Source organism: Protopterus annectens, chromosome 1.part0 (genome assembly GCF_019279795.1).
Source record: "Protopterus annectens isolate FY-2018-M chromosome 1.part0, PAN1.0, whole genome shotgun sequence".
NCBI classification, from domain to species: Eukaryota; Metazoa; Chordata; order Ceratodontiformes; family Protopteridae; genus Protopterus; species Protopterus annectens.
The window spans coordinates 139792596-139820122 of NC_056725.1; positions in this window are offsets into that span (position 1 = coordinate 139792596).

Consider the following 27527-nt stretch of genomic DNA (forward strand, 5'->3'; position numbering starts at 1 on the left):
TGGTGAGGTCAGACCACAAAGCTGTCTCCTTCAAAATAAAAATCAACTTGGTAACCCCAGCTGGCCCTGTAACAGTTTAAGCACTATTCTAAAGCAAACTGCATACTATTAAGAGTTAGTTTGTCAAAACTCAATGCCACTCCCAACTCTGAGTTCACAGCAACCTATAGGGAATTGATCACAAAGACCCTGTACAACTATGTAAATAGCTGTATAGAGGCTGATGCACCTACTAGAAGTAAGCCCAAAACAAACTCTAGGGGAAAAAAAATGCTGGTAGAATCCCAACCTTAATATTAGGAAGAGCAACTCCCATAATGATAGGAGCTCTCTAATTAAACTAAGCAGGAAACTAACAGGATTAATTAAATCCAACAAAGCCAATTATAAGGTCAAGCTAGTCTCACAAGCTAAAGCCATCACAAGTCCTTTAACACTTATGTCTGAAAGCTCAAAGGTACTGGTGGTCAATAGTGCCACCTTCAATGAGCAGAATGACACCGCAAATTTACGGGCTGACAAATTCAGCTCAAACCTCACCATTCACCCTTCACCCTCCTCCCTCCCTACTCCATCAAGAAATACCTACTAGCATACCCCCCCCCCCAACTATTAACAGAGAGCAGGTTCTGGTGGAGCTCACTAATGGCAAAAACACAGCCTCAAGGGACATGAAAATATCCCAGGATGTGTCCTAAATAGGATATTAGGACTACCTGAGTCACTTTTCAGCTATAGCCTCAGAACAAGCTTTGTACCATGAGACTGGAGGTCTGCAATTGTTATCCCACTTCACAAGGGGGGATCATCGACTCACCCCAGAAACTACTGACTTGCTAGTCTGACTACTCTAATATGCAAAGCCATGAAACAAATTATCATGGGAAAGACCAACAAAGACATACACAACCTGGACCCAACCCAGTCTGGCTTTGTCAAGGGAAGATCATGCCAGCTAAACCCGGTGGACTTCTTTGAAAAGGTCACCAAAGCAATGGATGAGGGGAGAAAAGTCCATACCAACTACCTGGACCTGGCTAAAGCATTTGATACAATACCCCTCTTGGGTATAGATGACAAACTTACAGAACTGGGCATAAATCCCTACATAACTCAGTAGATTGCCATCTGGCACAAAGACAGGACCCAGGGAGTCAGGATTGGTGATACCACCTCCACTAACAGACTGGTCACAAGAGGGGTACTTCAGGGCTCTATGCTGTGACCAGTCCTATTTGGCATTTACTTCTCAAAGGTAAAGGCTAATGTCAAGAGCCTTTGGTTGGCAAAATTTGTAGATGACTGCATATTGGGATCTATCATAGATTCCCTCCATGACAAAACATCTTACAAGAGGCTCTAACACAAACAAATGACAAGTGCCAAAGTCACAGACTCAATCTCAATAACAAGAAATGCATTATAGTGCCTTTTGGAAAAACTGCCACCAGGCAACCACTCCATCGATAAGACGCATCTAAGAGTTGACCCACTAGTTAGGAATCTGGGAATATATGTAGACAGAAATCTGGCCTTTGACCAACATGTGGCCAAGGTAGTAAGAAAATCATTCTATGTTGCCCAAATTATAAGTAAGGGCATCTAGGTCCAAGGAAGTCATAGTGTCAATTTATGTGGCCCTTAGCAGACCAATCATTGAGTAAGATGCCCCCTTCAGCATGTACCTGACCAGATATATGCAACAGCTGGAATGCCCACAAACATTCCTTACTAAGAGAATCCAGGGTATAAACACATTGTTCTATACGGATCGCCTTAAAGCTCTGTCCATAGCTCTCAACTGTACAGATATTTGCAGAATGTCCACATTTTTGTCTCATATTTTCAGTCTGTTTCTAATAAAAATGTGGTTTTCTGGTAAATCACTGGCAAATCATTGAGGTTTGAAGTCAGAAAATAATGACAGTTGAGTTATAGACTTCATTCCCTTCAGAAAATAAATGCTAGTGCAAAACCTGTTATTCTATCAATGTTCTAAGTTTGTAAGAGCAGCATTTAAAAAGTGCCCCTATTTTTGGGGCTTTGTCCCAATTTCTTATTCTAAGAGGTTGAGAGGTATGGCTCTATATCTATATTCTGTCTCCTGCAAGTTATTGACAGGCATTCTATACCTGGCATACAAGGCATGCTCAGATCTAGCTCTGATGGACCTTTGCACAAATGGAAAATGAACAGCATCAGAACCACCAGATTCAAGGATTTAAATATTGCTTATAACATAAATAAGACATGCCGGTGAGACAGATATGTGTCTCAGAGGATTACCATGCTCTGGAACAAGCTGCCATCCATGTGAAGCAAAGTCCATCCCTAACTCTATTTGAGTGTAACCTTGACCAATGGATGGGGAATCAGAAATTCACCCTGGGTCTGGCCCCTATATCTCTGATAGAAAGAGACAGACAGTAATGCCCAAAGTAACATACCCCCCAAACACACATAACCTCTAGAAACTTCTTAACATATCCCCTTTAATAAACTCCCATGGTAGATAAGGGCACAATTTGGTTGGATTGCACAGCTAGGCTTATAAAGGCCCTGGTAGTTGTTAACCTAGTATATAACTAAGAACCTATGAACCCATGGCTCAAGAAATTTGCAAAGCAGTATTATTTCCTCAAAAAGCATGTTAACTGATTGGAGCAGCCTCCTTAAGAAAGTTGTATAGTCAATACAGTGGGCAGAATTCAAGAAAGTATTGTAGCATGCATAAGGCATTTATTCTGAAGGGTGGGAAAAAGTTGTGGGTAAAACAGAATTTGTATGTTAAATGTTAGATACAGAACTGTGTAGATTAGGTGGGACAAGTACTCATTGGGCCAAGAATAACTTAATTATTTGCCTTTAGATAGCTGCGTTTCAATCCCATATTCATTCTTACATCAAACAGGTTCAATCCAATTAAGTCTCTCCTCCTACACCTGTAGTCAGTTGTATAATGTTTCTTCTCAGGTTCATGAAATTTCCCCCCTAATATAAAGTTTATAAAAATTCTATGTAGCTGTGCTTCTTTCATTCTCATCTCCAAAAACAAGCTGCAATACCAGTGTATCACAGTTAGCGCTCTGGTCAAAATGGACAGGTAAGAGTCTTTAAATTTCAGAGGAGGGTTGACTTCATACACTTGGTTAATTTCCGATGACCATTATGAGTCTAACACAAGGCTTCTGCTTGACATAAAGCTGGGGTTACTATACTGTTCTGGGGGTCTATATCAGAACTTCGAATGATTAAAACTGCGAGTGCTCTAAAGAGCGAAAATGCTGGACTTCGAAGTACTTTTTTTGAGATCCCAGTACACTGAAGATCGGAATATTTGCCCTTTCCTAACTGTAGTGCGATCGCGGAGTTAGAATGTATATTTAGTGGGGTTCAAGGTTAGGCATTTTCGCTCTTTAGAGCATTTGCGATTATAATCATTCGATGTTCTGATATAGAACCCTGTCGTGGTACATCAAAAAGCCACCCAGCCCTGACAAATGTACTCTCACAGTGTAATATCTAAGGAAACAATGAATGAATTACCTGTGCTTAACGTTTAGGCCTGTTATTTCATACAAAACTAACACCAACTTGCATTGTTGCATCATTTTTTGTCACTTTGTTAAGGTTGTGCAAACTACTTGCAAACAGAGGTCTAGCTGGGACTGCGTATGTACACTAACATCTCTTCAGTATTTGATGCTTTTTCATCTGCCACAAGATTCCTGGATACATCTCTGCCACTATGGTTTGTTTCCAGAGAGATACAGTGTTTTGATAGTGAAACATCAAAGTCCCGTCAGCAACCTGTGATATGTCAGTGGAACTTGGTCCAAGTTGTAAGAAGTGATTAACAGAGCAAGTGCTTTATGATCAGTCTGCAGATGAAAACAGTTAAAGCCACAATGACAAAAGTATTTGTATATCCACACTCCTGCCAGGCATTCCTTCCTGATTTATAAATGCCTTCTCACATTATCTACCAACATGCATGAATAAAAGGAAGCAGGGTCTGAGATCACCTTTATTCCATTGCAACAAAGCATCTGTAACATTATAGTTAGCTGGCATCTTGGATTTGATACTAATACAGACTCAATATTCTTGAAAGGTTCTTCATGAAGTTCTCTCCATATCCATTCTGAAATTCTCTTCAAAATGCCATTGAAGGGACTTCTTAAAATTAGGGAACATTCTAGAATGTTTGCAAAGAACATTTGCATCATCACCGCTACTGATCGCAAAAACGTGCTCATAAATCCTGGATTTCAATCTACATTTGAGAAGTTTTAACAACAGAGCAGGGAAAATCAAGGATTTTCAAAGAAACTGGACTACTGCATTTGGATTGACTGGATTTATTAATAACTTTGGAATGGCTCCTACTTTTGTGTATAAAAGAAACCAAAAAGTAAAGGACTTGGGGAAATGAACCCAAGGGACTTTGATGCTGTCCATCTGCACCTAAAGGGCATGTTTAAATGAGCATCCTGTTCTCAATGGAGGATTTTGGACATAGTTAATACCACTGTCATTTCATACCCTAAGATTATTTCCTTTAAAGGGAAATAGAACTGTGGAACAAAGTGGGAAATATATTTAGTGAACTGCTTAACTTGTTCATCTTTCAATGCAGGGAAAACTGAACGTGCAGTGAGATCCAGAATTTATGAGCATGTTTATGCGATCAGAAGGGGAGATGATACAAATGCTGTTAGCAGACATTCTAAAGTGTGCCTTAATTTTAAGAAGTATGCATTTTTCATTTTAGATAGAGTTATAGCCAATGAGAGCGGTGGTGTTTCCAATCTCAGAGCAGAGAAAATCAGTTGACATTTTTTAAATGGACTGCTGTATTTGGATCGACTAGATTTACTGATAAATTAGGAATGATTCCCACTTGAACATTTTTTTTTTTTTTGGCCAAAGGAGCTAATAGTGCTAGGACTCCAACCTGACATTCTCTGTCCTTGTATTTCTGTTATGCACTCCATAATAGGCAGCCTATGCCCTTTCAATTTATTTATGGACTACTGCCAGGGGCGGCCCGTGCTATTGGACTGCCAGACTGCAGCCCCCTCAGCTGTAAAATTAAGAAAATAAAAGAAAAAGAAGAAAATAAAAGAAAAGATAAAAAAATTTAATAAGTCGCAGACTTTTGCGCATGCGCACTAGTCCGGACTGCTGCTGAGACAGTCTGGAGCATGGAGCATGCGCAGACTGTCTCAGCAGCAGTCCGGTCTGGGAAACATGTCAGAACAGAGCTCTCAGAAGTCTATGCAGTTTTAACTGCATAGACTGTCACTGGGAACAGGTCGGACCCGGACTGCAATGTCGGCAGGCAGGCTGGAGATCTCGCGGGGATGTAATGGTAAGGAGTCTCGTCGGGGATCTCGCGGGGATGTGCTCGAACGCACCAGCTATGGTTTGTAGTCCATGGCCCCAGCTATATGGATCGCGGACAGGGGAAGGGATCTACATCGCACTATGGGTGTGTGGAAGGGATCTACATCGCACTATGGAAGGTAAGAGGAACAAAGGGGTGTGTGTGTGTGTGTGTGTGTGTGTGTGTGTGTATGTGTGTGTGTGTGTGTGTGTGTGTGTGTGTGTGTGTGTGTGTGTGTGTGTGTGTGTGTGTGTGTGTGTGTGTGTATTTTATATATAGAGAGAAGAGTTAAATGTTTTTGTTGACAATCTATTTGATCAACATGTGAAAGAGCTAGTACAAATGTTTGAAAATTAGCTGATAATGTACTGACTTTTTACACCACAACATTGTGGTATGGTAGGGATCTGGGAATGTGCCTTTTCCTGACAGAAGCATGATCTCAGAACTGCCATATATAATTTGAAGGAGATATAGGGGGATCAGGTGGGCATGGCCCTCATTCAAAAAAAAAGTTTGCTTTTTTTTGGTGTTTTCAATCCTTTGTGGATCAATGATTATTTTTTCAATTATGAGATGTCAATCATTGATGGATCAACAATTTGTGTTTTTAATGGAGGGATAGGCTTACACACACATATATATATATATATATATATATATATATATATATATATATATATATATATATATATTTATATACCCACATACATGCCAACTACAAGAGTATAGAGACACAAGGAAGGAAGGAAGAAATCTCCCTAAAGAAAGGCGTTATTGCCATTTCATACTCTGAAACTGCACCACTATTTTATATCCCAAACAATCAATCACATTATATTTATTTTGTGTCTTTGTCTAGCAACGCTTAAGCAAAGCAAACAGAATCTTCTGCTGCCCATATATATATATCCTCATGTACCTCGTACTCTCCACATTAGTTTACAATCACACAGTTAAATCACAGGTGCATCTAACATTCTTTTGTTCCATTTGGTATTTTCTTATGCTGTGTAAAGCTGTCAATATTATGAACAGTCAGCATTTATACTACACAAACCCACATACTTCTCTGCAAATACATTCCAATTTCACATAGGAATAACATATATTTTCCTAGTATCATGGTGTGAAAATAACTTTTAACCAACCCCCCACCTGCCATGGCATAGAGTTATGAAGCCATGAGTGCACCCCAGATGTCTGATATGCAATTTGTTGCAGTAGCACTTAGATAAAGGGGGCTGGAAGGATATTATTGAGTGGACATTGTCAGTTCACCTATCCTGCAGGATGGTGGTAATTCTGAGATACAACCTTCCCATGGCTATCAGCATTAGCAGAGCTCCAGTGAGCCATCATAGGAATTATGAGCACCAAGTAAAGAAGAGTCCACCAAATTTGACAGCATGGACTGCTCTCAGCTACGCAGCTCTTGTCTTCCAGGATAACAAATATGTTGACTAGGCTTTCCAGTCACAGAATGAATAGACCCATAGGTCTGTCACCCAGGCTGGAGAGGGACTGCCTCTTGCTCACAGAAGAGGAACAAATGAACCTAATGGATTGAGGAAGGGAATCAACTGGGCAAGACCTACTGGATGATGGAATTGATTTCTACCATGACAATGCAAATATACAACACAGTCACTTATTAGTTCTCTAGCTATGAATTGCTATAATATCTTCATTATTTAATATCATTAGTTTGAATGTCTTTGATGATGCATCTTGTTCAGGAATAAACAAAAAAATGTGTGGTCTCCTCAGACTCATTTCTGTTACTTACAATATATCTCAATTTTATCTAATGACATGTTTGGCTTGCTTATCCTGCTATATATTTCGCAACGTAAAATACGTCTTGAGACTTCCTGCAATTGCTTTTACTACTATTGAATGCTGCATGATTCTCACTGCACTTCAGGAGTGGGTGTGTGTGTGTTGTGTGTGTGTGTGTGTAAATGCCCCAGTTGTTTGGTGGCTAGAACAAACTCATGGTGGTGTGGTAGGGAATACCTCAGGCTTGAACCCTGTAACTTGTATGCAGGTGTTAAGGACCTGAATTTCCTACCCACCACCATTTGTAAAAAATATTGCAGATTTTTGCCTCATATTTGATCTGATCTGTTCCTTATAATATATGTGGTTTATAAATGTTGCAATGCTTGATATTTGATGGTGCAGTTGTAGCATTGTTGCCTCACAGCTGGAGGTTCTCAGGCTTGATTCTTGGCTGGGGTGCCTTCTGTGTGGGGTCTGCATCTTCTCTCTGTGTTTGTGTGGGTTTGCTTTTGTGTCCTCCCATGTTACAAAGACATGTCTGCATTATTTCTTCCTGGGCCTCTGCTGAAAATTGTTTTTTTGTTCCAAGTCAGACTGTCCTGATTAACAAATGTTAAATAAAATTGACAGGCATTTGAACTTCAAACTTCAGGTTTCTGAATGTTTAATTCTTTACATATTTGATGGTGCAGTGGTAGCATTGTTGCCTCACAGCTATAGGTTTTCTGGTTTGATTATTGGCTGGGGTGCCTTCTGTGTGGAGTCTGCATCTTATCCCTGTGTTTGTGTGGATTTGCTCTGGTGTCCTGCCATTTTACAAAGACATGTGTCTGCAGTATTTCTCCCTGGGCCTCTGCTGAAAATTGTTTTTGTTCTGTCAGAAGTAAAATTGACAGGCACTTGAATTTCAGACTTCAAATTCTTCAGAAAATACATAGTAACACAACCTTTTATTCTAGCAATTTTCTAAGTTTATAAGATGAATATTTGAAATTTGTCCTTATTTTTGGGACTGTATTACCCCATTATTGGCTTTGTCCAGGTTTTTGTGCTAAGGTTGACAGCTATGGCAAGAACTGAATTCACTGAATATGTTTGAGGGCTGTATTTCCTCATTACTGGGTTTGTCCAGGTGTTTTGTGCTAAGAGGTTGACAGCTATGGTGAGAACTGAATTCATTAAATGATAGCCATTTAAGTTTCAGTCTTCTGCTCTTTCACAAAGCAGCTGATTTGGCATAGTGGTATGTTGCTCTGACTCTTTTGCACAGGGACCTTGGCAGTAAAATTTATGGTGGTAACACAGCATTTTATTCTAGCAACTTTCCAAGATTATACAAGGAATGTTTAATGTGACCCCCCCCCCAATAAATTTGGCTTTTTCCAGATTTCTTGTGTTGCAAAGTTGAGATGCAGTTGAGTATTGAGTAGATTTTACAAGGAGCTGAGAGCTGCAGGGGAAGGTAAGTTTAGTGCTGCTTATGCTAAGTCAGCTTGCGTTGTTAATAGCACAACAGATTGTGTACTTGTTTTTGATGTAGAAGGTTGTTAGTTTTACTCCCACAAGGGGTGAATGCTGCCATACTGAAAAAGTTAAGATACTAACTATGAGCCTGTTATCGGTTTGCTATCCATTTCCTATTGCAATATTACCAGCTTATCATTTTAATGGAATATAGGCAATTTATTCGTCAGGGGCATCAGACACTTAATTTTTCAATGAAACCATGAAATATAAAGGTGTTTGCTAGCAGCAACCTCTTCATTAGTTACAGATTTATTTAATGTGGAATTATTTAGATGACTTTTTTACTTCTTCATATTTACTGATAATGGTGGACTGTAGAATTGTGCATATTTACTGATAATGGTGGACTGTAGAATTGTGCATATTTACTGATAATGGTGGACTGTAGAAGTTTGAGTAGACTTTTATGATGGAAATGTTCTGAACTGGGCAGTTTTGTCATTATGGGTGCATGCATTTTGTTTCATTGTTTACTGGAAAGATGTTCTGAATTGGGCAGTTCTGCCACTGGTAAAATGTATTTTTCTTTGAATGTGGGTTTCAATGCTCTTTCAATGAATGTGAGTTTCAAGGGCAGAGAAGTTTTAATGCTAAGTTTGTTTAGCAGATGTCTTAATGTTTGTGCTGTAAAATGCAAAATAAAACTTTCAAATGAAGTCCAAATCATCATAGAAGTAAATCAGTATGCACATTAGTGTTTATGGTAAATGGAGTGAAATAGCCAAGTAATGGATCATTGGAATGGCTGCAGGGGGAGGCTCCATTCGACCATGATTTTGTGAGGGAGAAGGGAGGCAAACCTAAAGACAGCCCCAGCTGAACTATACCTCCCAACTGTCCAGATTTTCAAAGAATACATTGATTTTTGCTTCTTAATTTTGGTTTGTTCCTCATAAAATTTGTGGTTTTCTGGCAAATCATTTAGGAATTAAGTCACTAAATAATGACACACTGAGTTTCAGACTTCATAACCTTCAGAAAAATGCATGCTAAAGTAAGACCTGTTCTATCAACTGTCTTAGTTTATACAAGAGCAATTTTTGGTACTGTTTATATGTTCCCCCAATATATTTGGCCTTGTCCAGATTTATTGCATTCACAGGTTGAGAGGTACATGCAAATAAATTGCTTTATAGATAGGCATAGCCAAACTTCTCAACTGTCCCTGATTTTGGATCAAAATGTTGCTCTTCCTCCTAATAATCCCTCCGCAAAATAGCAATTTTGGAAGAAAACATGGAGGGTTTACAATTAAGAAATAACTGTAATAATCAGAGTTATAGATTACTTTTATTTCAGAAATGCATGTAGATTCTTTTATTTTGTCAGCTGCTCAAGTTAGCAGTACTAATATTAAAGTGTCCCTTCTTTGACAGGTTCCCAGCTGTATTGTATGGCTATTTTATATTTTTACATCACATTTTGGTCCATTTTTCATAAAATTGTGTTTTTTTTTGGCAAAATTGTGTTTTTTTTTGGCAAATTAGTGACAAATCATTAAAGACTGAAGTTAGAAAATAATGACAGACATTTGAGTTTCAGATTTTATACCATTCAGAAAATTCATACTAATGCAAGACCTATTCTATTATCTTTCTAAGTTTATAAGACCCATATTTAAACATTGTCCTTATTTTTGGGCCTTTGTCCCACTTCTTTGTATGGCTTTGTCTAGATTTCTTGCTCTGAGGTTGAGAGGTATGACAAATGTGTCAGGGCCATCACAGTCAGCCAGAGACATTTCAAATTGTGACATGCTTCTTGCACCCCACTCCCCCATGTAGTGACTCTGTATGTGTCGAAACAAGGCAAGGAGTAGTTATGCAGTGTAAATGTGCAGAGTATCCCCCCCCCCCATCCAAGGTAGACATAAGTACTAGAGTGGCTTTTCATCTGTCCTTGATTTTTGAAGAATGGTCTGGTCTCTGTCATATTTTTTGTACTGTTGATTTATGCTTTTTACTCAAAGTGCCTGTTGCTCTGTGTTTAAGTAGCAATACTTTAATGACCATCAGGTAAGCTTGGCTGAGATCGTAAGATGCAAGTAAGCTTTAATAAGCATACTTTTAAAGAATTGCCAACATTGAAAGCCTTTCTATTGTTGCCATGTAGAGAATACTTAACTAGATAATGTATAAGCCTTGGGTATTGAAATGCATATGACAGTATTTGTAATAAAGGACAGATTACATTATTTTAAGAAGCTCATTACACTTGAAGACTTCCAGTCATCTCTGCAGGCTTTACCCGTAAACTAAATAGAATGCCAATCGTGTGGTCCATAACCTGTACAGTAATCCTTTTAAGCAATGTATCTTAAGCTTATTTCTTATTTGCTTTTCATTTTTTACTTTGATCATGTTTTCCCCATGAAACAAGTAGATAGTTGTCAGGCAGCAGGTCTTTTTTTGGATAAGAAACATTTTTACAAGTGGGGGCATCAGACATTTTTACTTTCAGCATGTTACTTGGCACTTTAATAAAGCTGAATATAAATTATAATTAGAACTGCAGTGCAAGAAGTGGTGTGAGTTGAGTGCTACTTGATTTTGACTGGCATTCCATTAATGTATTTAAAAATTAATTTATTTTTTCATGCCTCACAACCTTTTTGTTTCCATCTAGATATTAAGTAAGCTGTCATGCAGCCAATGCATTGAAATATTTTTATTCTTCTACACTTCATTTTGTCTTGATTGGACTCTCATAATGATGGTTTGGCACCCAGGGCAGTGTATTTAGTTAGTTGTTGTGGTTTTGAGCATAGCTCCTCCCCTTTCTAGTTGACCACACCCCTTCCTATTGACCCCACCCATTCAGCTGTCTTCTGCAGCCCCCCTTTGATTTGAAGTCACCAGCCGCCACTGACTACTGCGATAACTATTTTAACATGTCCTAAAAGGAGGCTTGGTGCTCCAATAAACTGAGGTTTTCTTGTCTTCCCATGACTCCTTGGTAATGTTTAGTAATCTTCTTGAGTGTTTCCCATAGAAGAGATCAACGGGATTGAATCCAGAGAAAACATGAAGAGCCTCTTGAATGGTAAATAGTGATGTCCTTACATTCACTGCTGCAGTATTCTTTACAGATAAGATTCCCTGCTGTGGAAGCCTGAACGTCAGGCCAGTCTACCAAAGACTACTTTTCGCTTTTAAAAGGTACGCTGAATGTCACCCAAACGCTCCTTGCATTGCATAGGGCATAAAGGTGTCATTCAGGCTTACAATAATCAGAACTTCTTTACTGCCAGTCTGATTGTATCTTTTTACCATCGGTCTGTTTACCTGCATCCATTTTCTGCCAGTTGAATGCATCTTCTTTCTACAGTGACTACCACCTGTTTGCTCAATTCTACTGCAGTTGCATATAAGTGCCCCTCTGGAAATTTTTTTTCTTGCTTTTTTGTGCTCCTAGAGGTTAATGTCATCCAGGAAGAATGAATGCCAGTGTGGGAAACAGATTCCCCATAAAGAGTGCCATAAGTGTCTTTTTTGTCTAGGAGTTTCTCATGACCATACATCTTATTCTATTTGCCAGGTGTTTGCTCCAAACACCCTTCACAGTATAGTTTCTTCCTTTTCCTTCTATCTTGAGAACCAGTGTCTTAAGCTTCTCACTAAAGATACAGTGAAAGGAATCTCCCACCCAGAGCATCAGCAGTTAGGGAAGAAGGTGAAAAAAGGCATGACCAGAATCTTCCACTGTCCATCCTCTGCCAGGTTTTTCTCCTAATGTCATTACAAACCAGGAGGCTTGCCTGGCTGTGTTGTCAGATTTCTCTGCTGCAACTGTGTCAGAGGCCAGTGAGGGTCTGGCTGGCAGCATGTCCAAAGAGGCTTTGCAGGCATCCATCTCCGACATTCAGAGGGAACCATAGCTGATTTTATCCAAGAGGCCAAGGGGAGTTCCACAGTTTTTGGTTGGGAAAGAAGTTCCTACTATGATTCTTGACTGCTGTCTTGGATCTGAGCCTTCTCAGTTTTCTGAAGGGAATGTTCCCTTAAAAAATAAAGAAAAAATTAAACATGTTTCTTCTGCTTCTAGGGATCCACAGAGTGAGTGGCAGGCCAACACTCAGGGGCTATTTACTGCTTTAATGTCCTTAATGCCCCCTCAAGGGGTTTCAGTTCCTGCTCCTCCTTGGTCCTCTACTTCCCTTAAAAGGCCCAGAGAACAGGATTCATCTGAGTCAGATTCGGATAATGAATCCCTGACTTACTCTACTCAAATTCCTTCTCCTTTAGACTATGGGTCAGGGAAGAAGGAATCTATTAGTCCAGATTTTCCTTTTGGGGAAATTTCCTTTGGGGATACACTTTCTGGGATGATGGATTTTTTTTTAAAGTGGAATTGTGCTCAGATCTCTGATATCCATAAGAGGTACTATGAGTTGCTGCAGTTGGAGTCGCCTAAACCTGCAGCTATTCCTCCTGTTTAGGCTGCTTTGCTGAATGCTTTTTCCAATGCCTCTCATGCTCCTGATTCTCTGCCTCATGCTCCCAAGAAGCCTGACAGGTTTTATAGGGTGCCTGAGGATTGCTCTTTCCTATATAAATGTCCTGCTGCTGAACCCTGTGTCATGTCTGTAGCTTCTGATAAGCCATCTCAGTTGCTTCCTTCCCCCAAGTTATTGCTTTCTGACAAGGATAGCAGAACTATGGAAAGGTTGGATAAGAAGGTTTACACTACTGTTACCCTAGCTTTTAGGGCTATTAATTATCAGACCCATATGTCTAGGTATGTGTTCGCTCTTCTTTCTCAGGCCTGTCAACTTCCTTCTAATTTTCCAGACTCCAAGGGTAAAAATTCTGTTCTTTCCTTGTTAGGGACTCCCTGTCATGTCATTCATCATTCTATTAAATGTAGTTATGATGCAGCAGATGCCTCTTCTAGGGCTGCTGTTTTTGGTTCAGTGATGAGGAGGTATTCTTGGCTTAGGCTTCAACCTCTATTTGATGATATTAAAGCTCAGTTGCTGGATGCTCGTCTGTTTGGGCAGCTGCTGCAGGTTTAAGTCCATTCGGGATAAGGGTAAGGCCTTACAGGAGCTTAAACATGGGTTCACCTGTGCCTAAATTTCAGAGAAACTACCCCACTAAGCCTGCCTTTGTTGGTAGGCAATTCCATCCTTCTACTAAAGGTAAGAAGAGTGGTAAAAGGGCTCCTCCTGCTAAGGCTACTCAGTTTTCAGGGACTCCAAAGCCTTCCTTTCAAGACAAATCAGGTGCTCTATGACTATCCATCCCTTCCCAGCCACATTCCTGTTTCTCTTTGCCTTTCTCTTTCTCTTCCTGTTTGGCTTCAGATCACTCAGGATTCTTGGGTTCTGTCGATTATTTGTCGGGGATACTTCATGGTGTGGAAATCCTGTCCTCCTTTTTTGGGCATTCCTCCGCCTCCTCGGGAACAACTTCCCTTTTTCCCAGAGGTTCTTCAAAATCTCTTGCCTCAGGGTACTTATTCAAGAGGTGCCTGTGTCCCAAAGGGGAAAAGGGGTTCTACTCCAGACTGTTTCTAGTGCCCAGAAAACAGGACACTTGGAGATCTATTCTAGACCGCCCTCATCTGAATACTTTTCTAAAAGTGCCTTCCTTTCAGATGTTGTCCCTTCAGAGTCTGATTCCTCTCTTGCTGCCCCAGGACTATATGGTGTCTCTGGATCTCAAGGATGTGTATCTCCATATTCTGATCCATCCTCTTTTCAGGAAGTTTTTGCATTTCTCTGTTGCTTCCTTGCAAATGCCTTGCTCTTGTGAGTGCTTTCTGCAGGCTTGGAGGGATCCAAGTATTTCCTTACTTAGATGACCTGTGGATTCAGGCATCCTCTCCAGAGATCCTTTTACAAAATCTTCATTTTGCCATTTCCCTTTTTCAGAAACTGGGGTTCACTATAAACTTCAAAAATGTCTTCTCTGGTTCCTTCCCAGGATCCAGTTTTTCTGGGTTGCAGGATTCAGATAGTGCCAATGTTTGCTTCCCTGCCAACTCCAAAGGCCTTAACTCTAATTTCTTTCTTTCAAACTCTTCTTCCTCTGGGTTCCATTACCACCAAGAAGGTTTTTATAGCTCTGGGTTTCATGGCATCCACCATTCTGATGCTCCCTCTGGCCAAACTTCACATGAGAAAGTTTCAGTGGTTTCTAAAGTCAGTGTGGCTCCTACATGCACATTCTCTAGACTTTGTAGTTTCTCTTTTTACTTGACTCAGACAGGAACTTCCCTGGTGGATTCATCAGTTGTCTCTGAATCCAATGATCCCTTTTCATCCCCCTCTTCCCTCTCAGGAATTGTTCACAGATGCTTCTGACATGGGATGGGAGGCAACATTTGGCTCCCTAAAAGTACAGGTGGTGTGGCTGCCTTGCCAGCAGAAGGGGCACATCTATGTCAAAGAGATAAGAGCACTTCTACTGGCTGTTCAGGCCTTTCATCCTCTTGTCTCTTCAGGCCCACTTAAGGTGTTCACAGACAATATCACAGTGATGTGGTATATCAACAAATAGGGAGGAATGAGATCTTATCTTCTTTGCTGGTTGGCACATCTAGTATGGGATCTTGCTGTCGAATATCAAGTGACTATTCAGGCAGTTTATACCCTTCCAGTCAGAAAATTGTAGTAGACACTCTGAGCAGATCCTTAACTCAGTCCGTCCCACGAATGGATATTTCACAGGGATGTGTTTCTGGACATTATCCACCGGCCATCTCCTCTTCATAAGGGAAAGATTACAACAGATCCTGGAAACTACATACCCATTAGTCTGACTAGACTTATTTGGGAAACCATGGAAATAATTATCATGGAAATTATCAATAAGGACATAGGAGACCTCCAGACACTGACTCCATCCCAGTTTGGCTTTCTCAAAGGAAAGTTTTGTTTACTGAATCTGGTGAACTTTTTTGAAAAGGTCACTAAGGTAATAGATGAGGGGAAAATGGTGTATACTAACTACCTACATCTCGGTAAAGCATTTGATACAATAGCCCACTCAGACATTGTCAACAAACCTACAGAGCTAGGTATAAACCCCTTTATAACAGATGGGCTAGCTAGCTGCCTCACTGATAGGAGCCAGAAGGTTAGAGTTGATGAGACCACCTCTGCAATGGAGGCCAGTCACCACTGGAGTCACCCAGGGCTCTATGCTAAGCCCACTCTTCTTTGGCATCTACTACTCAAATGTCAAAGCCAATGTCAAAACCCACTGACTAATGAAGTTCACAGATGGTTGCAAACTGGGAGCAGTCATTGAATCCCCCCAAGACAAGAAAATCCTTCTAACACAGGCAAACACTCAGTGCCAAAGCCATAGCTTAAATCTGAATACCAAGAAATGCATTATATTATCTTTTGGGAAGTTGGCCACCCTGGGTAACTGTATCATCAATAAAACAACCCTAAAAGTTGATTCACTAGTCAGTTATCGGAGAACTCATGCAGATAATAATTTAGCCTTCAATCAGCATGTGTCTACGGTAGTAAGAAAATCCTTCTATGTTGCTCAGCTTATAAGCAAGGCCATGGTATCTATGTCCAAAGAGGTCATCATGCCACTGTACTCAGCCTTCATCAGACCCATCATAGAGTAAAATGCCCCCTTTGGTATGTACCTGACCAGATACATGCAGCAACTGGAACATCCACAAAGGCTCCTTACAAAAAGAATCCAAGGAGTAAACACAATCTCCTAAACTGATTGCCTCAAAGCCCTGTCTCTTTACTCAGTATCATATAGACTTCTGAGAGGTTGTCTTTACCTGGAATAAAAAACATCCTTGGACTCTGTTTTGATGAACATTTTGCATATCAACAAAATAAACAGCATCAGAACTACTAGATTAAAAGACTTAAATTTTGCTTGTAACATAAATAGGTCCTGTTGGAGAGACAGATATGTTTCTCAGAGAATTCCTATTCTCTGTAACAGGCTCCCATCGGTGTGAAGGAGAGTTCCTCCTTATCCCTTTTTAAGCACAGTAATCAGAAATTTCTAGCTTCCAGGTCTCTGATGGACAGAGGCAGTCAGTAAATCACCCTCCTATATAAATCAAATTTGTTTGGGTTGCATGGCTAGTCTTATAAGCGCCCTAGTGGCTGTTAGCCTACTATACACCTATGAACCTATGAACTTATGAACCTATATACAAAAGAAATGAAAATTTAAAGGGGCACATTGAAAGGAGTGCAAGGGTCTTTGATGATATCAGCATGTGAATAAAGGGCATGTTTAAATGTGGGTCCTGGTCCCAGTGCAGGTACAGCTTGGACACAGTTAATGCAACGGCCATTGCTTACCCCAAAGTTATTTCCTGTAAAGGGAAATATAACTGCAGAACAAAAATGGTAATATAGTTAAGCTTAACTTGTCCATCTTTCTACATAGAGAAAATTGAATATGCATTGAGATCCAGGAGTTGTGAGCATATTTATACTATCATGAGGGGCAATGATGATGAAATGTTCTTACCAAGCATTCTAGAATGTGCCCTAATTTTAAGAAGTTTTCCTTTTTCATTTTAGAGCGAGTTCCAGCCAATGACAGAGATGGTAGCAGGGAAGATTACATTTTAGGAAGTTTTTTTTTTTTTTCAGAAATCTGTTTTATTTATTTCAGAGATAATTCACCAACAAATTTACAACAGTCCAATGTACAAAGTGGGTTCAATTTTAAGAAGTTATACTGGCAACTTTTTGTTAGATGCAGAAACAGCACCAAATTGAATATGCATTGAGATCCAGGAGTTGTGAGCATATTTATGCTATCATGAGGGGCAATGATGATGAAATGTTCTTACCAAGCAATCTAGAATGTGCCCTAATTTTAAGAAGTTTTACTTTTTCATTTTAGAGAGAGTTCCAGCCAATGACAGAGATGGTAGCAGGGAAGATTACATTTTAGGAAGTTTTTTTTTTTTTCAGAAATCTGTTTTATTTATTTCAGAGATAATTCACCAACAAATTTACAACAGTGTTATACGGCTTAAAGGCACAAAGCTGTAAATCATTTTTTTAAAGAAATAATTATTTATTCATACATAAAGTATTCTGTTTCTTAAATTAAAATATTGTTGTAAAATGTATTTTTGTATTAAATGTTATGTTTATTTTTGTTGTTTTGTTTGTTTTATTGGATGACGGTGTTATGTGCTTTTAATTGTTGAAAGTATTTAAACAGTGAATTTGGTTCTTAATGTTATTTCTGATGATGTTTTATTTAGGGAACAAAATAACTACAATAAAGAGGTTGTTTGGTCCTATGAAGGTTTTACTTGGGGATTGCTTTGTGGATTATGTGTTTTGCCCTGTGTTGCGCTTTTTCATAGAAACAGTACCTTCCCATAGGATCAAATAGTACCAACCAGAATCTGCTAGACACATCCAACGTGGAAAATATCATTGGCAGACAACCTGGATATCACACATCCTGTTGTGGATAGGATAAACCTCTTCTTTTTCACAGCATCATATAGTCATTTTAAATCCACATAAAAGTCTTACTCCACTGTTTATTTTAGTCACAAGTAGCACACAGGCACACCACTCCATAGTATATGTGACCTTCTCTATAATAGCCAGGATTTGCATTTGTTAGAATTCTGCTTCCACTTTAGAGAAAATGAGGAATGCTGTCGATTTTGGTGTTGAAGGCATATGGAACTCTATCAAGTTTTAATTTAATTTTAATGCATTCACAAATGAGAAGTCTTACATCACAAAACACAGCCATGAAAATCTCCTCCTCTACTCTTGCAATGACATCCATTTCACATGCAGCTGAGCACCGGGTTACTCTCAGTGAGCCCTAAAAGTTCTTCTAACGTTTCTCTCCAGGTAGGCATCATTTCTTTCAACAATTTTAAGTCTACAGACAGCTGTGAAATGTCTCAACTTATTGCATTTTTGGCACCTCCTGTTAAAGGTTCGACAAGGCTCACCATCCCCATGCATGTGGTTACATTTATTCCTTTCAAATGTTCCTGATTTTTCAGTGTCCTATAAAATTTTTGAGTTGTTGATAAATCACTGAGTATTACAGGCAGTCGATAATGCCAAATATTGATTTTCTTGTTTTTTTAGACAATGCATGTTCACACACAATCTGTTGTTCTGCTAACTTTTTATGTGAATTAGAGTATTTAAAAATTTTTCCTGATTTTAGGCCTTTGTCCCTGATTATTTTTGGCTTTGTCCAGAATTCTTATGTAAAGACGTTGAGAGATATGGATGCATTTAATAGTTTCTTTGCTTCTTTTCCGTCATCTTAACATCCACATGCTTACACTGCCTCCTGCAGCCTTAACAAGTTTGCTTACTTTCTGTCTAATTTCATTAAAACATCATTCTGCATTTTGCATTTTAACTTACTCAGCCCACTGTGCAATCTGTATTGCTTTTTTCAACATCGGGTCAGGTTACAACCGTAACGTTTGTGAGGCATTTCTTTTTGTGATGTCTATAACAATTCTGTCTCTTACCTACTCTTCTTTTTGTTTTCCAGACTCACAATATGCAGCAAGTTCATACACAATCCTTAGGAATGCTTAACCAGTCTCTTCCCTGAACACTTCTGTGAAAACTTGCATTCCCATGAATCACATTAAACTTTGTCACAAAATATTCATCCATCTTGGAGATTGCTGCAGCATAACTGAAAGCTTGCCACTCAGCAAAAAAAAAAACTCATATATTGGTTCCACATTTTTTTATCTTTCTTGTCCTGTCTAGTAGGTATATGATGATGAGTAAACTTTTGTTTCAAGGTGGGCCATGCTGAAGACTGGGAGAAATCAAAACAGCTCAGGGGGTTTCAGTTTGACATTTTCTTTGGCGTTTCTCTTCTCTGTTACCCTACCAGAGGTGTGTTCTTGAGTTCTGACACCCCGTCATGAAAGGAGACCAGGAACAAGGTCAACAACCTAACATTTATTGCTTTTCCATTCCATCATGGCACCATTGAAATCTGCATACTCATGCACACAGCCACACTGTACAGACAATAGCAATGAACTTCTCTCAAAGGTGACAACTAGGCACAGTTAAACGATCACTCACTCTGTGATCAGATGGTACCACAAAATGTGACTCAAGATTGCAGCATTAAAAGTTTGATTATATTTAATGTTAGCATCTTTCTTACTAACTGGATGTCAAAAGTGGCTTGTGACAGACTCCAAAGAGTTTCTTTCAGAGATTGTTTCTCTGAATAAGTCTAAATGAGAAGGTTAAATTCCACAAGGATTCAGTTCAGGACTAACAGTCTTCATTTTATTCATTCTATTATTCAGTCTTTTTATGGCATCACTCATACTTAACACTAACTTAAAAATCACCAGTTTTTTAAGACAACTGTAAAGCAGACTATAATGTAAAGAAATATTTGTTTGTAAGCTTTCACATTTCCAAAGCTTTGTAACAAATTGGAAATCTGGAGTCAGTCAAGTGCAATTCTATGCATTTTGTTTGGAATAAAACTGCAGATCATTTGTTTTTTATGAGTACTTTACTATGATTCAACTAGGCCTGAACTATTTTGATATCTGTACAAGTAATGTTAACATTTTTGCTATAAAGCAGCAATGACTGTTAAACATAGCTTTCAGTTTTGAACAGTCAGTCTAAACAATGTTATGTTGATATTAATTTATTAATGTGCTATGGTATACTCCTCCCACATCTCCTAGAATGGAATACAGCATCGTTAGTATACCTGCCACTTTAAGAGTAGTCGGCCATACTATAGAGTGAAATTCTAAATTAAAAGCTTCAGTGAGTTCATCTGCAACACTTAATAAGCATAGCAGAACAGAGAGCATTTAATAACTTCGTGCTGTGAAGGAATATTTCAGAAAGCAGAGAGGTGAAAGTTAGAATACAGCTGATGAAAAGCTGAGAGACCATCAATACCTCTGCATGAAATGATGAAATGCCAGGATAATAGCATGTTGTTGGTTTTGTGTTGTGTAGCTTAATCCATATTTCTAAAAATATGAAAACTGCGTGACGGCCTACTTTTTAAAGGATTAATGGATGAATAAAAGGGAAAGGCTGAACTCTCTGAAGGCTAACAGAAAAAAGTAGTGCTATGCACAAAGGGAAACACTTGTATCATGAACTAACTATACAGTGCTATACTAAGGCACGTATTTCATAACTGTGAGACTCAGTTCTGATTAATGGTAGTAGAGATTTCAAAATAAAGTTACTCCCATTCTAAAAAATATAGTGTGATTTATTGCTGGGTTTAGTTTACAGAGATTCATCACATAAAGGAGGGATAACCAACAAATGGGAAGAAGGAATGGCTGTGAACCACAGTGTTCAATAAAGTGCAGAACCAAATAAGTTTTTATGTAATACAGAAATACAATACTAAATGTTGAGCAAAGAGTCACATTTTTCATTCTGTCTTTTGTTGGCTAATCATTTGTTTCCTTTTCTTGTGTATGTGTAAAACAGTAATATTGAATGGATATGTGTATTTGGTAACAAAAATATTTTAAATATAAATAAGTGAAAGTATCCAAATAGAGAGGCACACCTGTCCCTTGAAGTTGGTCTAGCACAAACAGCCAGGCAAATAGTAGAAACGAGAGTAGACCAAACACCACGAATATTTGCAAAAGCTTTATTCTTAAAACCCAGGAAAAGTGCCACCAAAAAGCACGCTTCATCAGACAAGTATAAAACAACACTAAATCATTCCTTTTTATATCTTGGATAATAACTCTTAATGAGCCAATTAAATATTTAATTCATTAAGGTATATCAGGTGGTTCATCAATTAATTCATTCACTTCTTTGATTCACTGCTATTTAAAGGTGTACATATGTATTTGTCTAAAGATGACAAAACTATATTAAAACAAAATAACATTACTTTCGTAAGCTTATTAAAGTAAATGTTCAAATCATAAATTGAACGGTACATATTAACAAGATACCATGTCATTTGGGACGCTCCATTATTTAAAAAACATTACGGTAACCCATTCTGTTCATATATTATTATACCATGCTCACTGTGCGCATACCCATAGTTAAAAGCATAACATTTATTCTTGTAGTATAAGTCATTGATCGCCCTCATTTGACAAATGATATATGTATTGGTGACTACATTAATTAGACCAAACAACTTCATATATCATGATCAACTAATCATAGAAGTAATCGTTGTTAAAGAATAAGAACGTCAAATTGATAGTGCAAATATCACGAGCTGGTCAAGACATTTAAAATGTATCTGGGTGTCGAGCATCTATGATTGGTTCCTTTCATTAAAAAACAATCTATTTGCTTTATAAGCATTATAAAATCTAAATAATTAAAATATTTCCTTTCTAAAAAATATGTGTAGAGAATTATATTATCTAAATGTTAACTAATATAAGTATCATTGTGTATGATACTGCAACAGGAATAATGGCTGTAATTGTTATCTATGCCATATATAGATGTTCAAAATTACACAATAAAAATGCCAATATAGAAATTTACGAAAATGTACTTATGTATAAATAATAATATAGAAATAAAAACCAATGTCATTATATGGCAGAAATGTCTTAGATGTAAATCATAATAGTAACAAGTAAAAAATATAAAAACATAAATATAATGCATGTATATAGGCATCAAAAGATGCCAATGATGTTATAGCTAGTCAAAAGATAAAAATATATAAAATATACATTGTATATTTAATTTTGTATTTAAACATTAAAATTTGTGTGAAACCAAGTGGAAACTCTATCATAAAGACTGTATATAGATCAACAATAAGTGAAAGTAATAAATAAATAAATAAATAAGTGAAAGTATTGATTTCCTATGGCTGTGGACTTTTGAATCCAAAGGTATTTCCTAGTTAATTCCTGTCTTGAAGGGCATACTCCTGAAATTAATTAGGCTTTATGTTCTTTGGTGAAAAAACACTAGACAGGATCACATTGAAGAGTTCATAAGTTCACTCAGTTAAGTCACATTAGCCAAGCCAGATTTTTTTTTTTTGATTCTATCAAATTTCATTTTAGTGACAATGAAAGAGGTGAAGCCAAGTCAGACAATGCTCATAGTTACTGCAACTCTATCAAATGTTTAGGGCTTGTCTGTGATGACAGTGTCTGAGAGGGTGGGGTGGTTTTACTCTTTTATAATGGCAGTAAAATCAGCTGCTCTATTCATCTTGTAACACCAAACAAGAAAACCACTATTTTAAGAAATGGTCTTTCCTTCTGTCTCCTTCACTGACACAACTCAAATGTTAATGATGTTCATGGACATCCTTGATTTTAGCTAAAAATCTCCCATCTAAAACTGGTCATTTTTCAATAAAAGATGGCTTACAGTAAATAAATAATGACAAGTCGTAACTACAGACTATTTTACTTCAGAAGATTTTTGTTAGTTCACATCCCTTTTATTCTGTCATTTCATGTTAATAGTACCACTATTTAAACCTGCCCCTGATTTGGGACCATTGTCCCTGATTATTTCTGGCTTTGTCTCTGATTCTGAAGTTAAGAGGTTGAGAGCTATGCTTGCTGTGGTTTAATAAGCAGTAAGTAAAACAGACACGGCAATAGTTAAACCTTTATATACAGCAGTTTAAACGTGGTTATATTGGTAAGTAAATAGTAGTCATTCAGTGAAAAACTAGCAGAGATGTTACTGCTACAGCTGCACCCTGCCCTGCATCCAGTGCAGCTCTTCCACTCAAGAAGTGCTTTCAAAGGCATGTTCTAGCCATTGCATGGTGCAGAAGAAAATACAAGAATTTCTAGATACCAACCTGTGCCAGCTTAAAGCCAAAGGGCACAGACTGTACGTTAGGGGCTTAACTACCCACTGTTGTCACACACAAGGTTTTTGCAGACTGTGGTATACTAAGGGTACAGTGTAAGGAAAGGGGTAGATTCATAGTGCAGTACATTCGTGCAGCACAAGCAGGCAGCACAGCAGCAAGAAAGAGTCATGAATATAGTGCAAGTAGGTGGATAGCTACATTTTAAAAAGGAAGGCACTTCGTAAATTAAGCAGAGTAATGTAGGCAAAAGCCTGTGAAGAAAAGTTAATCTATGATCAGGGAGCCAAATGCTTGCTTCAGCTAACACATGCCTTTGGGTCATTTCCTGGAGCTTGTCATGCCTTCTGCCTGTTTTGCTTTGTTTTTTTGAATGGATAGCCAATGTGAATAGGACAATGATTCTGCTGGAACTTTCCAGCCAGTAATATAGAGAGGGTCTGTGTTTAACGACAGCTCCAAGAATGTGTGAACTGAACACGGCAATAAGATTCTTCTTGGAACTTTTCTGCCAGCAAAAAATGGAGAGTCTGTGCTTAAGAAAAACCCCAGGAATGGCTAAACAATGTTTTCAGAAGAAGTCTTGCAGTAAATGGCAGTCTCCCCTCAGAATTGAAACTGTGTATGTGTGTGTGTGTGTGTGTGTGTGTGTGTGTGTGTGTGTGTGTGTGTGTGTGTGTGTGTGTGTGTGTGTGTGCGTGTGTGTTTTCCAGGAAAACATCACCAATGTGCTTTCATAAAGGATTCCAGCAGAGTTCCATAATTTGCACTACTCAGTAAATGTACTTTGTCCCAAGAGGGTGCTGTCTGGTTAAGTAATTTGTTCAAAGTCCCAATCAAATGAGGTAGAAAGACTTACAGGAAGTTAAGCTGCGATGGTGCAGCGGTTAGCATTGTCCCCTCACAGCAAGTGGTTCTCCCGTTCGATTCTCGGCTGGAGCGCCTTCTGTGTGGAGTCTGCATGTCCTCCCTGCGGTCAAATGATGTTAAAGACATGCAGGTAGGTGCAAGTGTGAATGGGCGTGCCTTCGTTGAAGGTTGGGTGTCAGGCTGGCAACTCGGCACCGTAAAAACTCACTGCCAATCATGAGCGGACTGGAGTTCCACTGTGGCGACCCCTAACTGGGAAAAGCTGAAAGTCTTTTTTTTACACTTGTTTACAGGAAGCAGCTTTTTAAGAGCTTGGAGCCTTAATCTTCTGCACCAACCATCACACCTATTTTGGCATTTTTGACCCAAATTCTGCCAGCACAGAAGCAATACAGACTTAGACATAGCTCACACTAAGTAAATATGGGGGTCTACAGGGTTTGGGTAAGACATATATGTGCTGTGTCACATAGGTAATTATCCACAGGGAACACCACCTCCACTATGACACCTGAAGAGGCTAGGCAACAGCAATAACAGGCTGAAACTACTCCACTGCTAGGATTTAATGATGCCAGTATGAAAACTAAGCCTCAGTCCCAAGATAAATTGGCATTGTCTGTCCCAAACCTGGAGAGTGAATCACCCACTGGCCAGGGTGTTAATTTATCCCCCCACCATATACACCCAACGAACAGTACACTGTCATATCAAATAGGGTTCTCCACCAGCTTTGATGTCAAGGGCACTGCTACTTGCAGCCCTGTAATGGGGATAGGGTGGGAAACTGCTTCTGCTGCTTCTGACATTTCCATATCCATTGCCAGGCAGACTAGTACAGTGACATGTCACTGACCACTGTCCCAGCCAGATCCTGACATCCATCTCAGCTGATTTTTTTGTCAGATCCTTGGCAGGCTACATGGGTACTATGGCTACCTCCCTGTTAGTCAGTGCCACCATAACCATTGTAAGGTACACAGTCTACATCTGCCATGGTTAGGATACTTCCATCCCCAGGGTGTCAGCAGATTCACCCATGATACATACCCATTAAGGAAAGGCAGCTTGGTTTGCATATATTATACTGGTCCTAGTCCTCCTGTCCCATCACATCTGTGTCCAGGAGAGCAACTCGGCCTGTATAGCCTTCATGGCATTGGGCCTATGCTTCAGGGCTCCAAAGTGCCTCTCCTACTCTACATTCACCTGTCACAATTGGCCCACTGTATAGTCCTCTAGTGGCTCTGTCACTATCACTACTGAGAATATCATATTTGACACAGCTACTTCCCCTCTCAGTAACTCCCATCTCCACTTGCAGTGACTTCTGGTTTTCAACCCCAGTCCCTCACAGTGGTGCAGACCACCATGTGTCCCTGTGTTCCTGTGTCCCAAAGCACCTGTGCAAATGAATGTTGGTGTGAACTTATGTAGTGCACATTGAGATGTCTACACAATTGGGATTCAACCATGTATTGCACAGCATAGCTGGTACATAACAATCCATGTCTCATTTCATTCTATATGATGCTGCACTGCCAATGTGCAGATAGCAGGACCCAAAGAGCTAGACTATACATCACCAAAGCTGTCATATACTGTACACTGCACCATCTGTATAGGTGTGTCTGCTGGTCTAATGGCATCTAAGTTATTGATGGTGAATGCTGAGGTAGTCACTGCAGGTCCGGCTGCTACTCTGCTGAAGGATGCAGAGTATGCTGCCTGACTTGCTTGCTAATGCTGGATCATGCTATGCAACATGCAGCATGCTACAGATAGCAAGCTTGATGTAGGAGATTTGCATACTGCAGTGCCCCACAGAGCTATGCAGGTGGTAGAACCACAACTTCAGCAGACTAAGCACACCCTCAGCCACATTTCCAGTTTTATGTAAAGGCTGTGTTGCACCAGATTTTGGTCATCCCTTGTGTGTTCTATAGAGGAGTCCTCAGCCAGATCCATAGGGGTAACTTGTCTCATTTGTTGCACATTAGATTGACAGGAAAGAAATGTCAGGAAGGTTAGTTGTGTACTTGTTATGTACATGGCGGTGGACATGCAGGTGCATTGGTTTGCCTACAGTTCCCTACTAGGTGGTCCTGCATGATTTTTCCATGAAATAAGTGATGAGATATATGACTTGTATGCCACATGTGGGAATAACGGACAATGCCAGGATGCTGTGCAGACACACTTTGGTTATGAGCCCCCATTGTTACACCTACCTGGGAGATGGAATAGTAGCCCATGGACAGCAGGTGAAGTCTTTATTGTCACATGAATGTAATGTGTGGCTCCCAACACTTTGGAGGAGGCAGACAATATGACTGAAACAATACACAGAGGTATCTCTCTCTCTCTCTCTCTGTCTATGAGCATGATATAAGCAATCCTTTATGTTGCAATAAGTAGAAGGAGACTGCCAGCTTACTAATTCTGTAGTGTCTTTCATGAAATATATTAAAAAATCAAAACTACAAATACATTAACAAATATTCGTTTCAAAGTTCCATGGGTTCATAGGTTGTTAATAGGCTAACACCCACTAGGACCCTTACCATGCTTACACTTATCAAGGGTATCAGAACTTGTCAGAGATTTGGGATGCATGGCTAGGCTTAAAAAGGCCCTTGTGGTCATTAGCCTAGTAAACATCTATGAACCTATAAACACCTATGAACCTATGAACAGGTCTAGCTGTGCACCCCAAACCATTTGGGTCCCAAACATCATACTGGGAGACATGTTAGTAGGCAGGTAGCTAAGGATTTGTGGGGTGGGGGGTAGTTAGGATAATACTTTTCTAATTGATGACCTCTGTACATAAGGAATATGGGGGTCAGACTAAAGGTAAATTTACAATTTCCCATCCAATTATTGAGGTTTTGTTTAAATAGGTCATAACTCTGTCTCACATGGATGAGGAGCCTATTCCATGCAGCAGGGAAACTTTGGGACATATATTTGTCTCTCCAGCATGTTGTGTTTATGTCACAAGGGAAGTTCAGATCCCTGGATCTTGTGTTTGTGTTGCTATTTGTTTTGCGCTTGTGCAACAGATCCATCAGAGCTGGACCTGAAGAAGCCAGGAAAAGATCCCCTCTCATCAGTCAGTAGAAGACTAACTACAGAGACACAGCCTT